The 12889-nt window shown below is 39.6% G+C and overlaps 1 protein-coding gene across 11 annotated transcripts in view; it reads left to right on the top strand.

Moving 5' to 3' along the window:
• Syt14 (synaptotagmin 14) overlaps positions 1-12889 on the top strand; it is a 152377-nt gene that overhangs the window by 93290 nt on the left and 46198 nt on the right. For 2 of the 11 annotated variants that reach the window (XR_005492773.2, XM_039091524.2), the window contains one exon: positions 9730-9854. The exons of the other annotated variants lie outside the window; for them this stretch is intronic. The gene's annotated coding sequence lies outside the window, so the exon portion shown is untranslated. The remainder of the gene's footprint in view (positions 1-9729; positions 9855-12889) is intronic. 11 annotated transcript variants of the gene reach the window in all.

Raw genomic sequence — 12889 nt, 5'->3', positions numbered from 1 at the left:
CTCCTGTGGTGCTGAGACCTAACCTCAGTCCTCTGGGAGAGCAGCAAGCACCATTAACTCCTGAGCCGTCTGCTGCAGCTAACTTTTTAAATCCATTTCTTTCTGATGCTGGCCTAGTCATGCCTGTTTTCTTGTTGTTGTTACTTGATAAATGTCCCATCTTGAACCTTTTACTTTCTGTTCTCAGGCACACAATGGATTGTAGGTTTGGATCCAGGCCACTGCAGTCAAGCAAACTAGACTAATTTCTCATTTATCCATTGAGAATAAAATTAATACCCAAGGTGTATAGTATATAATAGTATTGTCTAAATAACAAACAAACTAACATGATCAACTACATGCTGTGCACAGCAGATACACCAGATTATATTACTGCAGTTCACCTGCTCCACCATTATTGCCCTTGAAGGTTGTAGCAAGTCAGCACTGAGCTGAGTGTGTGCACATCGTGGATTGAATGGGAAAGAGGCCCGTGTGTTTGAACTCTTGGTCTCAGTTGGCAATGATCTTTGAGAAGGTTATAGACCTGTTTAATGTTAGGAGTTCATGGTAGTTAAAATTAAAATTTGGCTACTGTCTTCATCTTATAAGCACAGATGGGCTCAGGATACTTAAATACACACAGATGGTAGGTTCCTGTGTTCTTTACTGGTTCTTACCTCCCAACTAAAGTCTTTACAAATGGATAACTCTTTTGAAGCGGAGTTTAAGCGACTTGTGTAGTGCCTCATATAAAAGTAAATGCCTGGTTAAAGAAGCTATAGGAGGAAAAGACAGGGAACAGTTAAATTTCAGTTTAAGTAGATCATACTATTCAGTGGGGCACACCCCGGCCACTGTTAGCATAGACCCCTTCTCTGACTCCCCAAGCACTCTTCCTAGTACCTGCTTTGTGTTTGTGGCTGGGTCTTCTCTGCTTGTCAATTCAGTAAGGAAATTTGGATTTATTTATTTTTCCAGACTTTCTCTCTACAATTTTCTGAAATAGAAAAAAGTAATTAAATGTTACTTGTGGGTCCTGATAAGAATTTAGGAGATAACATTATTTTTGGCTCAAGTAATTCTCATTCAGGTTGGGTAGTCTGATAACTTTATTCTTATGGTTTCTTTTCATTAATTTGATAGATCTCTTGACAAAGATGCTCTCTCGCTGTCAGGGGAAAATCTGAGGCATTGAGAGGTTGGCTTGGCAACTCTGTGGAATATGTGGTGTCACACTGAAGCTTTATATTTTTTCTTGTCAGTGTGAATGTGTGTAGAGGGCACTTGCATGTGTGTGTACGTGTGTGGTGAGGACAGAAATCAGTGTGGATGACTTCCTCAAGTGCTCTTCACCCTATTGTTTGAGATTTGGTCTCTCCCTAAACCTGTAACTTACCGATTGGGTAAGACTGGCTGGCCCAGAAATTCAGGGATCCTCCTGTCCCAGCCTCCCCAGCACAAGGTTGCTGCACTCGACTTTTTTTTTTTTTTCTTTTTTTCGGAGCTGGGGACCGAACCCAGGGCCTTGCGCTTGCTAGGCAAGCACTCTACCACTGAGCTAACTCCCCAACCCCTGCACTCAACTTTTTACATGGGTCCTAAGGATCTGACCTCGGGTCCTGATGCTCTTACAGCAAGAAAGCACTTTACCTTAGCCACTGTGCCCCTTAACCCTTGGCTTTGTGTTTATTCTTAGGTACTTACAAAATCAGGAGCTCTCCTGCAGCAGTTCATAGACAGGGTGCTAAGAGTATCCTGTCAACTGTCTGTGTCACCCTTAGTCACACATTCTTATATAACAAATGATGCATAAAACCATGCTCATATTTCTGTTTGTTTTTGCTATATTGTCTTATAAATTCTTTGGTCACATGGGAGACTAAACTATGGCAAATTTAAGACAAATAGGTGTTTGTTTGTCTTCAAAAGACATAGGATATTTTGCCTTACCTTCTGTGCTGTCATATTGACATTTTAAAAAGACTTCGGACAAGAAATGCAAAAAAAAATTGTACAAGCCAAGTTTAATACCAATTACTTTTTTTAATAAAAAATTATATTCTTGGTATGAGGCTTTAAATAGAAGCATTTTATTGTTAGATTGATAAAGAGGGAAGTAGAAGACAGAATGAGATTATTTCTGACTTAATCCAAATTTTTACTGATAATTTTGCCTGATAAAACACACACACACACACACACGCACACACACACACACACACACACACACAACCCATTTATTCTCTTTTGCAGAGATACTTTTTGTTAGAAGCCAGTACCTATCCCTGAGCCAACCGTTACCATTCATACCCATAGCTGTCTAGAGGTGTGACCCAGCTACATGACTGTACCTATGGGATATTAACTTTAATAGAGATAGACGTTTTCACTTCTGAAATTTATTGAATCTCAGATTTCATTCTAGAAATAAAATATTATTTTAATGCTTATGCTTTAAAGTCTTAACAGTGCATATTTTCTACTCTGATCTCTATTCGAATTTAAAAAAATGATATTACTAGTTTGATGATTTGGTTAACTTAAAAGATGTATATGATATATTATTTTAAAGCATAAATAGCAAGAGAATTAAAATTCGTAGTGTCTGGATGACTTGATTGTGCCACGTCAGTTTTCTAATGTCTGATGAGACACAGAAAGCAGCTGGGGAGAATGCTTGTCACTGGTTTCCATAGTAACTTCCAAGCTGCTCTGGAACTCCGAGGCTGGAGCCACAGTAAAGGGTCTCATTAAAAGGGCAAAGGACATGAAGGGTTCAAGCATACACTTTTAATTAGTTGCCAAAGCCATGTAGAAGTAGAAGTGCCGTGTGATACCATTGTACACCATTAGGAACAGGCACTTTTGAGCTGAGAAGACAGAGATGAGTGGAGCAGAGTACTCACAGCAGGTCATTTCCTAATCACATTGTGGACATGAGGGTGCCCACTGATAGAAGGGAGGCCTAGGCTCTTACTGATGAAAATGTAGGGTTTGCTTGTCATTCCGATGTCACCACAGAACCATCATCTACTCAGAGCAGGACCCTTTAGCCTTTCCTGGCAGGGACTGAACTGTCAAGGAAATAAAGCCCCATCTTAGGGGTCTCACAATGGTTGCATGTGGTTTTGTTTTAAATGCAAATGAGATAGTTGCCAAAATTATTAACTGTTGAGGTATATTACATTTCCAATCCGTTCTGGGGCATATTAAATTTGAATGAGTTAAAATAATTTAGGAAAAGTAGATAGGAATGATTATTTTCTGTTAGAAAATTATGGTGGATAAAAGATTAATAACTCTTTTAAGACAGAATTCTTCAAAGATTTTCTTTTGAGTTGCAATCTATAAAGAATCATCTTGTGTTGCATTGCAGTTCAACACATTATTTCTTCCTGTTGCTATAGAAACTAATTCTGGTGCAGCTGTGATTGCTAATCAAAATTCTAACATTTTCCAACCTTTTCCCCCCTAGTTCTTCATCTTATTTTTAGTTACAAAATAATAAATTTGAATGCCGAGTTCAGTGGTCAAACACTAATGCAGAGCTCTTTTAAAATGTGAGCCCTTTTCTTTGGAAATGCAGAGATACTCTTATGGTACAGCCTTTTATGAATAACAAGGAAACAAAGCCTTTTGCTGAATATCAGAGATCTGTAATTGCTGTATTACATCAACATTGTGAGGCACTTAGCTGCTTCACAACCCTAAATTGCTACTGTTTCAACGTCTATTTCTGAGATGTCTGGTTACTTGGTATTATAGAAATGAAGAAAAAAGAATCCTCAAAATGTCTGAAGTCACTTCATACAAAATGTAAATGGAGCCTCATTGTTTCATCCTTGCAGTATTGAGATCACGCTGTTAGTTAATACGGTGAGCAGGAACTCATGTGCTGCTCTCAGTTTTGTCTTTATTAGTGTGTACCCTGCACCAGGCCACAGAGTCGATTTCATCCAGTATAAAACCTAAGTGTATTTCACAGGGCAGAACAGTCATGCTTTTTTCCTAAGAACATTGTTTTTCATAAAGCTTTAAATCTTATAAATAATTTATTTATAGCAAAAAAAATATTCTGTCTTTGAACACACATTCACCCAAATACACATGCTCAGTAGGGCGTAAGATGATTCTATATTTAGTCTCTGGTATGTTTTACAAAATCAGTTACAATGTGAACTTGCACATTCAGTCATTTACAAGGTTTTTATTTTCTGGTTAGGATGAAGTAAAATTGAATTTTATTAAAGCAAAATATTAATTGGCTTTTATTGGGAAATCAGATGTGAAAAAATATCTGAAGTAAAAACATGCATGGTAAGAGTAATAGATATACTTTAATATTATTCTATTAATTTTTTACCTTCCACTTATTTGTATGCCTCAAAGGTATTGGAATTCATTCCTTAAGCCTAAGAATAATAATAGCAGCAAATAATAGTAATAATTGTTATTACTGTTCTCATTATTATTAAATGGAAATCTTTGTGATTTGCTATGAACCTTTAATGATAATCTTGGGTTATGATGAATATTGATTATGAGGTAGAGCCACAGTAAAAGTTGCAAGCTGCTCTGATAGGTCCAGCAAGATGACTTAGTAGATATAGAAGTGCTGGCCAAGCAAGCCTGACAACCCTATGGATCCCCAGCCAAAACTGGAGGAGAACTGACTCCCAAAAGCTATTCTCTGGCCTTGACATGTGTGCCTTTGTGTGCACACATGGCTGACACCACTCTGACATTAACGTGTGTGCCTTTGTGTGCACACATGGCTGACACCACCTTACCAGCTTTTACATTGTCTCTGTTCCATCTTCCGTCGCTTACTGATGCTGGATAAAATGCACGCAGCCGTTTTAAACATCTTAGGCTGCTCATGGGTGACTGTTGTCTAGATCTAGAAAATGAGAGGAATTACCCTCCAGGAAACAGTACTGTCCTTGGTGCCTGCTTTATATAGACTTATGGTACCCAGAGTTTGACTTTGGTGTTCACGTGGGATTTGAATCTGTATGTAAGTAGCACCTGCACGATGGACTCATTTTTCAATACTGTATAGTGTTGCATTTTATATAGTTTCCTTTCAGCTGGATTTTTCCCTTGGTTAAACAATTTTTAAGCTTCATGATAGAAAGATTCTGTCTTACTTTATATTGCCTGAAACTATCACATGTTTGGTAATTTATCTATTGAGACTCTGTCGTAAGAATATTACGTAGTTTTTAAGAGGTTTTTGAGGTATAATTCTCATGTCATGAGATTCGTTCATTTAATATTTTCAGAGAATGATACAATTGTTAAGGCATTGTTAGCACTCAGTAGTAGTTATTCAAACAAAAGTACAGTTCTAGCAAATACCATGTTTGACATTAGCACCAGTGCCCAGACTGATTTATGTTCCTCTTCCTCACCTTTCATATAGATGGAAAACATGGTAAGCAGCTTCTTGTGACGCCTTCTGTCACTTAGCATGATGGCTGGCTCTTGCCTCCTCTCTCTGTATGACTAAGTGGGCTTCTGTTATGGAGATGCCTGCCTTCTGTTGTTATCTCGTCATCTGACAGACACTTAGCTTCCTTCTACTTTTTGGTAGCCTTAAATAAGCTGCTGGAATATTTGTACATAGAACATTATGTAGGTACATGTTTCCATATGTCATGAATATGAAATTGCTTGACCATCAAAGTGTCTTTAAAATATTGACAAGTCATGCCTAATGAGAGATTCTAGTTTACGCACTGCTCATCAGCCTGCTTTTGTACTCATCATTACAGACACTCAGGGAGTGTGAAGTGATATCCTTCTAAGAATTGGAAAGTTTGTTTTGTTTTGTTTTCTGGGCTTTTTTGGGGGGGTGGGAAATTGTTTTTAAAAAATAATTTCACAGTGTGCTAAGTACTAGGGAATTAGGTGCAAAATATTGACACAAAGGAAGGAATTGTTAATAGACCAGAGAGACTATGTCAGGCCTGGAGCAGTAAAAACAAAAGTGTAATTGTAGCAGTACTGTATATGGTATCCGTGAGATGTGAAAGCACACATTTCTGGAAGCTATAAAGTGTCTGAAGAGGATGGTATGGTGGTATCAGATGCATGTGATTAAGGAATTAGTTCCAGAGGCAGGGGACTCCTAGGATGACAGCCTAGCCCGGGTTACATAGTAGGCTACAGTGCAAGGTTTTCATAAGGACTTCTCCCAAATCAATAATGAGAAGTCATCAATTTGTCTTCAAAATGTGCAGCGTTTGGACAGATTCATCACCAGAGAAGATTTATGAATGAGCAATTAGCACCAAGAAGATGCTCAAACCATTAGTCACCCAGGGAAGTGTACAGTCAAAACACTGAGCTTCCTTCACACAAGAAGCTAGAAGGAGTAAAACAACACACTGCCAGTGTCAGTGTTAAAGAAGAAAGGAAACAGGTGGCTCCTCACATGCAGCTGGTTTGAAGGCAGAGTGGTACAACCACTTGGGAGGTATTTAAATTGTGGGCTTCCTACAATGGAGTACTGGTCAATTAAAATACATAAACTCGAAACAAATGCAACAATGTAGTTGAATTGCAGAAGCAGCATTTGTGAAAGGGAGAAAAGTCAGATGCAGCTATTCTGGGTGGTTCTGATTCTGTGGCATTCTAGAAAAGGCAGAGAAATAGTGAAAAAAGAAATTGCAAATTGTTCTGGGCTGGATTTGTTGAAGACAAAGGAGTGAACAGCAGCAGTCAGGGACATAGACTTGTTCCTTATCTCAAATGTAGTAGTGATTACCTACCTGCAGGCATTTATTAAAAGTTAACTGAAGGAGCTGGATTTTATTTTCCATAAGTCAATAAAGCATATTGTTTTGGTTGGGGTTTCTGTCACTGGGATAAGACATCTTGACAAAAAAAAAAAAAAACCTTGGGAAGGAAAGGGTTCATTGCAGCTTACAACTTTCAGGCCACAGTCTGTCACAGAATTAAGTCAGGGCAGGAACTCAAGGCAAAAACCTAGAGATAGCTCTAAAACAGGGCATGAAGAAGTGCTTCTTACTGGCTTGTTCTCCATGAGTAATTCAGCCTGATTTCTTATCCTATCCAGGACTGCCTTTCCAGGGGTAGCACTACCCACAGAGAGATCCCATATCTAATCATCAATAAAGAAAATCCTCTTCAGACTTACCTATGGGCCATTTTTATGCAGACTTTTTTTTCAACTGAGGTTTCCTTTCTCAGATGACTTTAACTTGTATCAAGTTAACAACAAAGTAGTCCCACAGATTTTAGAAGTAGAGGATCTAACTTGTTGTCATGCTTAGCTAGCAGTCACTGGAAGGAACTCTGAAGCCTGCTGGTGAGCCCCCTAGTGAGCCCCCTGGTGAGCCTTGGATGCTACTCTATGTACTATGTGTGGTAGGGCATGGACTCCTGGACCTCACAGACTGCTAGGGTACTCTTGAGTGTCCTGCCCATCAGCTCCATCCCCTCCCTGTCCCCAGAACCGACCTCCCCCCCACCCCCACCCCCGCATCCTGCACAGCAATACTGTTGCCCTTCCAGATTCCAGGTTCTAGGATGCCCATAGCAAAGCTGGCCTATCTAACATACAGTATAATCTAGGCCTAGAATGTTTTCAGCCTCTGAGATTTGCTGCAGAATAAGCTCACCATTTGTAGCTCTTTCTGAACTCTAGCTGGCTGGTTCGGCTTAACAGTTCTGATTCAAACTCCTCTCTAAGCTGACTGATTCAATCTGGCTTCTCTCAGCCTCTGACTGAATTGCTCTGCTTGGCCTCATACTGCATCATAATGTTGGTGATATGTTCTAATCTTCTGGCTCCTTCTCATTATGTGGCTCCTTCTGTCTTCACCTGTGTCTAGCTTAGTCTCTGTTTGCAATCTGTCTCTGTAAAACTCTCCTGGTAAAACTTTACCCATCCCTCTTTTTTCCCCCTCTGTGCTGTTCTCTCTCTCTCTCTCTCTCTTTTTTTTTTTTTTTTTTTGGTTCTTTTTTTCGGAGCTGGGGACCGAACCCAGGGCCTTGCGCTTCCTAGGTAAGCGCTCTACCACTGAGCTAAATCCCCAGCCCCGTGCTGTTCTCTCTTAAGTAGCCCTTTTTTCTCTCTGTTCTTGTGAGAGTTGGGCATATCCTATTATGTCAAATCTTTCTTTGATTCATCAGTTTGTCTGCCACTCAATTAGACATCACTTTCAAACGTGGGTGGTTCCTTCTACAAACTAACTTTACCTTCATTGTTTGGGTTTAAAGGTGTGTACTAAGATCATGTCTGTATTCCAGCCAAAGGGATTAAAGTGTGTGCTAAGGCTGAGCCACTCCACAACTAGAAACAGGTTTTTGGGGTTTTTTTTTGTTTTGTTTTGTTTTGTTTCAGTAATTGCATTCTCCTGGTTCACAGGGTGATCAAATGTCCTGCAACCACTGAGCCATCTTTAAAGCCCCCATTTAATCCAGTTTTATGGTTGTATGGAGGGTGAGCCCAGTACCACTTTCTTCTTCTTGGACAAAAGTAGACAAAATTCCTTGATGTTGTTAATCATTTATTATATGTTCTTCAGGATAAATTTGAGTTTTAAACACAAAGCTAAGTGATCATAGATATATAGATATAGATGTAGATATGATTGATAAAATTAAGTCAAATCACAATTATAAATTCCCTTAAATTCATGGGAGAATTTGTCAGTTTCATTGTAGTTGAATAAAATAAAGAAATAATACCACTATTGATACTGAGTTGTGTTTGTGTTATTTGAAGATGTCAAGATGTAGTTTTACCTTCGATATATATATATATATAATGTTGATGTTTGTGTGCGGACAGGTGCATGTATGAGTATGATATGTGTGCATGTGGAAGCCTTGGGTACAATCTGCTTTGCTTTTTGAGACAAGGTTTCTTACTGGGCCTTATAATTTGGTTGATCAACAAAGAGATCGGGGGTCTCTTCCAGTTTCTGTCCATTCAACTCTGGGCTTACAGACATGCATCACCATGCCTAACCTTTTCAATGTGGATTTTAAGAGTCAAACTCAGGTCCTATGCTTGCACAGAAACCATTTCTTACTGGCTAGACTGTCTCTTCAGTGCAACCATGGAGTTTTTAACTCAAAGATTTTTTTCTTTTAACTTAATTTTTGTGAGGTTTCTGGGGAATAACAAAGACCATTCTATTTTGATTTCAGAATTGTATGTTTACAATGATTCCATGAATTTTTATGGCAATATGTTTGAAATATCTGCTCTATATATTTAGAGTTAAGTCGGAACCAAGGGCTGAGCTGATTGTTAAATCCTTGCATGGTGTGTATGAGGCCCTGCATTTAAGTTCCCCGTAGTACAGGAAGAATGAATGAAGGAGTGACTTTAGTGTTATAGGAGAAGCATTTGCTTATTTAGATCATCTCTGAACAGTATACGCACAGTGTTTCCTGAAGGAACTCCTCAGTCACTTTATCAGATTTATGTTATCCAGCGGATCCTTTCAAGTACTTTATTTGCTTTGGTTCTATCTCAAGCCCAGGTTCTGGTGCAAACTGGGCATCTGCTCAACTCCTGAGCTACACCTGAAGCCCCTGTTTAACTAATCTTGCTATATTTTTCACATTTATTTTTGTAAGGAAATGTTTTAAAATGATGGTTTTCTTTTTGTTTTTACCACATCAGTATATTGTTCCAATATGTTATAAGTAGAAGAGTTCTTAAACATTCTTTTTCTTTTTTTCCCTAATTCTCCTTTCCAGTTCTCTCCCTAGTTCTTCCTCCTCGCTCCCACTGATTCTGTATCATAATCTTAAAACAAACAAAACCAGTGCAAGTTCATGATCTTGGACCCAGAGACCTTATTGCCCATCCAGTCCTGTAAGAAGTAAGTTACCACAACCATCTTGTCTTGTGTTGAGCAAAGCACCTTAGTGGTTGTGTTCTCAGCTGTCTAGCAGGCCATGCAGGTAGACACGAGTGCATCTGCTGCTGGCACAGGCATTCGTGGTTAACGTGAGCAACTCCTGCAGTGTGTGCAGGTATAACAAGGCAGTGGGCCTGTGAATGGAGCTCTTAAGAACACTCAGTGTGTATGCACTGGGGAAAATGGTCTGTTGGACTTTTCAGAGATAACAACCAAGATAATTCTTGAAGGACAGTATAGAATTCCCTGTGGGAGAGGGAGAGAAAGTTAAGGGTATTAGGTGAGGGAGGAACCCACTGGTATTTTTGCTGTGGTTGTGCTGAGTGGTCTTAAATCCTGGCGAGCTGAGGTAAATAGCTGGAGTGGAGCTGGATTGCTAAGGCTCGTTTAGGGCACACCTAAAAATACTTAGGATATTATCCTGAATGTGATATGTAGACGTTTGACAATTAAAAACAGCTCTACAGAACTGTAATACTATGGAATGAAAATAGTGTATTTTGCCTATAGAACCTCAGTAAGATGAGGCATCTTCTATAACTGAGGATGCTTTCTTAATATGGCATAGAAGGAAATGAGTATGTGGCCTTAGCCTTGTGGACAGGGTGAACTAGCCAAATGTCCTAACCTGCACTTAGTCACAGGATACCATCTTCAAAATGCTTTCATGGAAACACAGTAAACAACCATAATAAATTCTGTAATTCTGATGCTGAAATGTGGAAGTTTGACTTAGATCCTGCGGAGTTTGTGATGATCCTCCCGGGAGATGCTTTTGACTGAGGGTGACGTGACCAGGTTATGTATGGGAATTGGAGAAGGGTCATGTTGAACTCGGTTGTCAAAATCCTTAGATGCTATTTCTGCGTCAGTAGAAAATTCAACAATAAAAGTTTTGCATTGAAAACCAAAGCAGAGAAATAGAGGAAATGTGGATGTTACACAATTTAGGAACTTTCTATTCATCTTGCTCTATGTGGGTCAAATTTTAGAAGCCTTCTTATTTTCTGCACACTTGTAGTGTGAGTTGTTGGGCATATAAATACTTTCAGGCCCTAAAGCCATTCCAGGAAACACCATTCTCTAGACTAACCTTAACTCCAAACTCCTCCTAGTCCTTATACTCACCCAGACCCATAACAGATACTCAAGAAATGAAAACCATCCTTACTCTGGCTGAATTTGAAAACAAATGAATGGTTACAAATTCTGTCATTAAGATTTAATTTCTTTTTCTTTCAGGCCCACCTCTAAAAAGGGCTGTTAATACCAGAACATTCTACTTCCAGTAGTGTTGGCATATATATCACTGCCATGGTTATTTTCTTCCTCAGCTGGAAATCACGGTTATTCCTGCTGGGGCTATGAGTGCAAAAAGGTGTCATTCCTTCACCCTTTGCACCTGCTCTTAGTGACAAGATCAGATGACACCCCCACCTCACACCTGAGGGAGCACATGCTGTTAGCTCTGTACCACACATTCAGTCATCCTGCTGCCCTCTCTGTCTCTGATACCAATTCTTTACCCTATGCTGTTCCTCAGCAAAAGAAGCACTTTTCCCTGTAGTTGCTGAAAGCAAGAGTGGCTTGTACTATTTCAGAGATGAGGCATCAAGTTGAAATTTTTCCCGCTCAAAGAGAACATGTGTTGAGTAAGGAGAATTAGCTGCTGCTGCTGCTGCTGCTGCTGCTGCTGCTGCTTTTCTTCCTCCCCCTTCTTCTTCCTCCTCCTTTCTCTTCTCCCTCCCTCACTTCTCCTTAATCTTTCCTCCTTTCTTCTTCTCCAAGATAAAGTCACATTTTGTTGCCCTAACTGGCCTGGAACTCACTATATAGACCAGGCTGGCCTCAGACTCATGGAAATCCACCTGCCTCTGCCTCCTGAGTGCTGGGATTAAAGGTTATGCCACCATATATGGTTATTAGCTTTCTTGTGTGTTGGGGATGGTCTGAATCAGGTATTATTTCAGACCATCAAGAAAATAAGCTAAACAAGGAATTAGAGTTTTAAGACATAGTACAAAAATAATCCAAACTATATTCTAATAAAATTTATTTGAAGGTGCAAAAAGTAAAAAGACAATTTTAGACCCATAGTCTTTTACTGCAGTTCTACTATCAGGGCTCTCCAGTGAATTTTACTGTGCTATAACCTACTGGTTGTCTAGGTTACAGAGGTCAAATATAGACTTATTCTACTCTCAGACATCAAGGCAGATTTCTCCTTCTTTGAACACTATTCAAAGCTAGCAGCTTCTTAGTCTATGCCAGAGTTGTATGTTCAAATATGCAGTAGTCCACTTTCAAAGTGGAGGGTAACATGAGGCTTGTGTATCCTCTGAAAGCACAGACAAGGTTCAGCAAATCCCCTCTGACTGTGGGAAGAATACTCCATTGCGTTGCTTTGACCTTGTGAACTTTACTGGCAAGCACATCGTTCCATGAGTTTTGTTACTGAGTTCTACCAAACACAGGTGTTCAGGGCTCACCATCCCTTGGCCCTTCTGCTCCTCTTATCTCATTCTTTGCTGTCATATACAGAGATGAGTGTGAGGTGTTCATGCATTCAGGGTCTCTGTGGAAGGAATGCAGGGTGGCGAGGAGCAAGAATATTCTTCCTGAAGCAGGACAGTGGAGATATTTCTGGTGTTACCAAGTGGAACGACCTGCTACCTCTGTGCTGTTGTGAAAGAAAAACACTTGCTAGCTAGTGCAGCATGTCAAGTGCCAGGGCTGCCTTAATTTGCTCAAGAAGGGGCTTCCATCTGGAGTGGCAACTGCAGTTGAAATCGTCTTCTAATTAAGGTTATGATAATCTGCCATGGTTCTTCTTTTCCTTTTTTATTTTAATTTTCTGCAATGCTTTTCAAATCTATTAGTTCTTGCAGTGGCAAAAGAAGTGAAAGCATTTACTCAATATGCAGTTCTTAAGTCTGTGTTTCTCTTTTGAGATGCCTTGCTGAAGAAAGGAAGCTTTGCTTGTTTGTAACTAATTG

Source organism: Rattus norvegicus, chromosome 13, assembly GCF_036323735.1.
Source record: "Rattus norvegicus strain BN/NHsdMcwi chromosome 13, GRCr8, whole genome shotgun sequence".
NCBI lineage: Eukaryota > Metazoa > Chordata > Mammalia > Rodentia > Muridae > Rattus > Rattus norvegicus.
The sequence above is the reverse complement of the archived record's forward strand: the minus strand, read 5'-3'. Positions and strand labels throughout refer to the sequence as shown.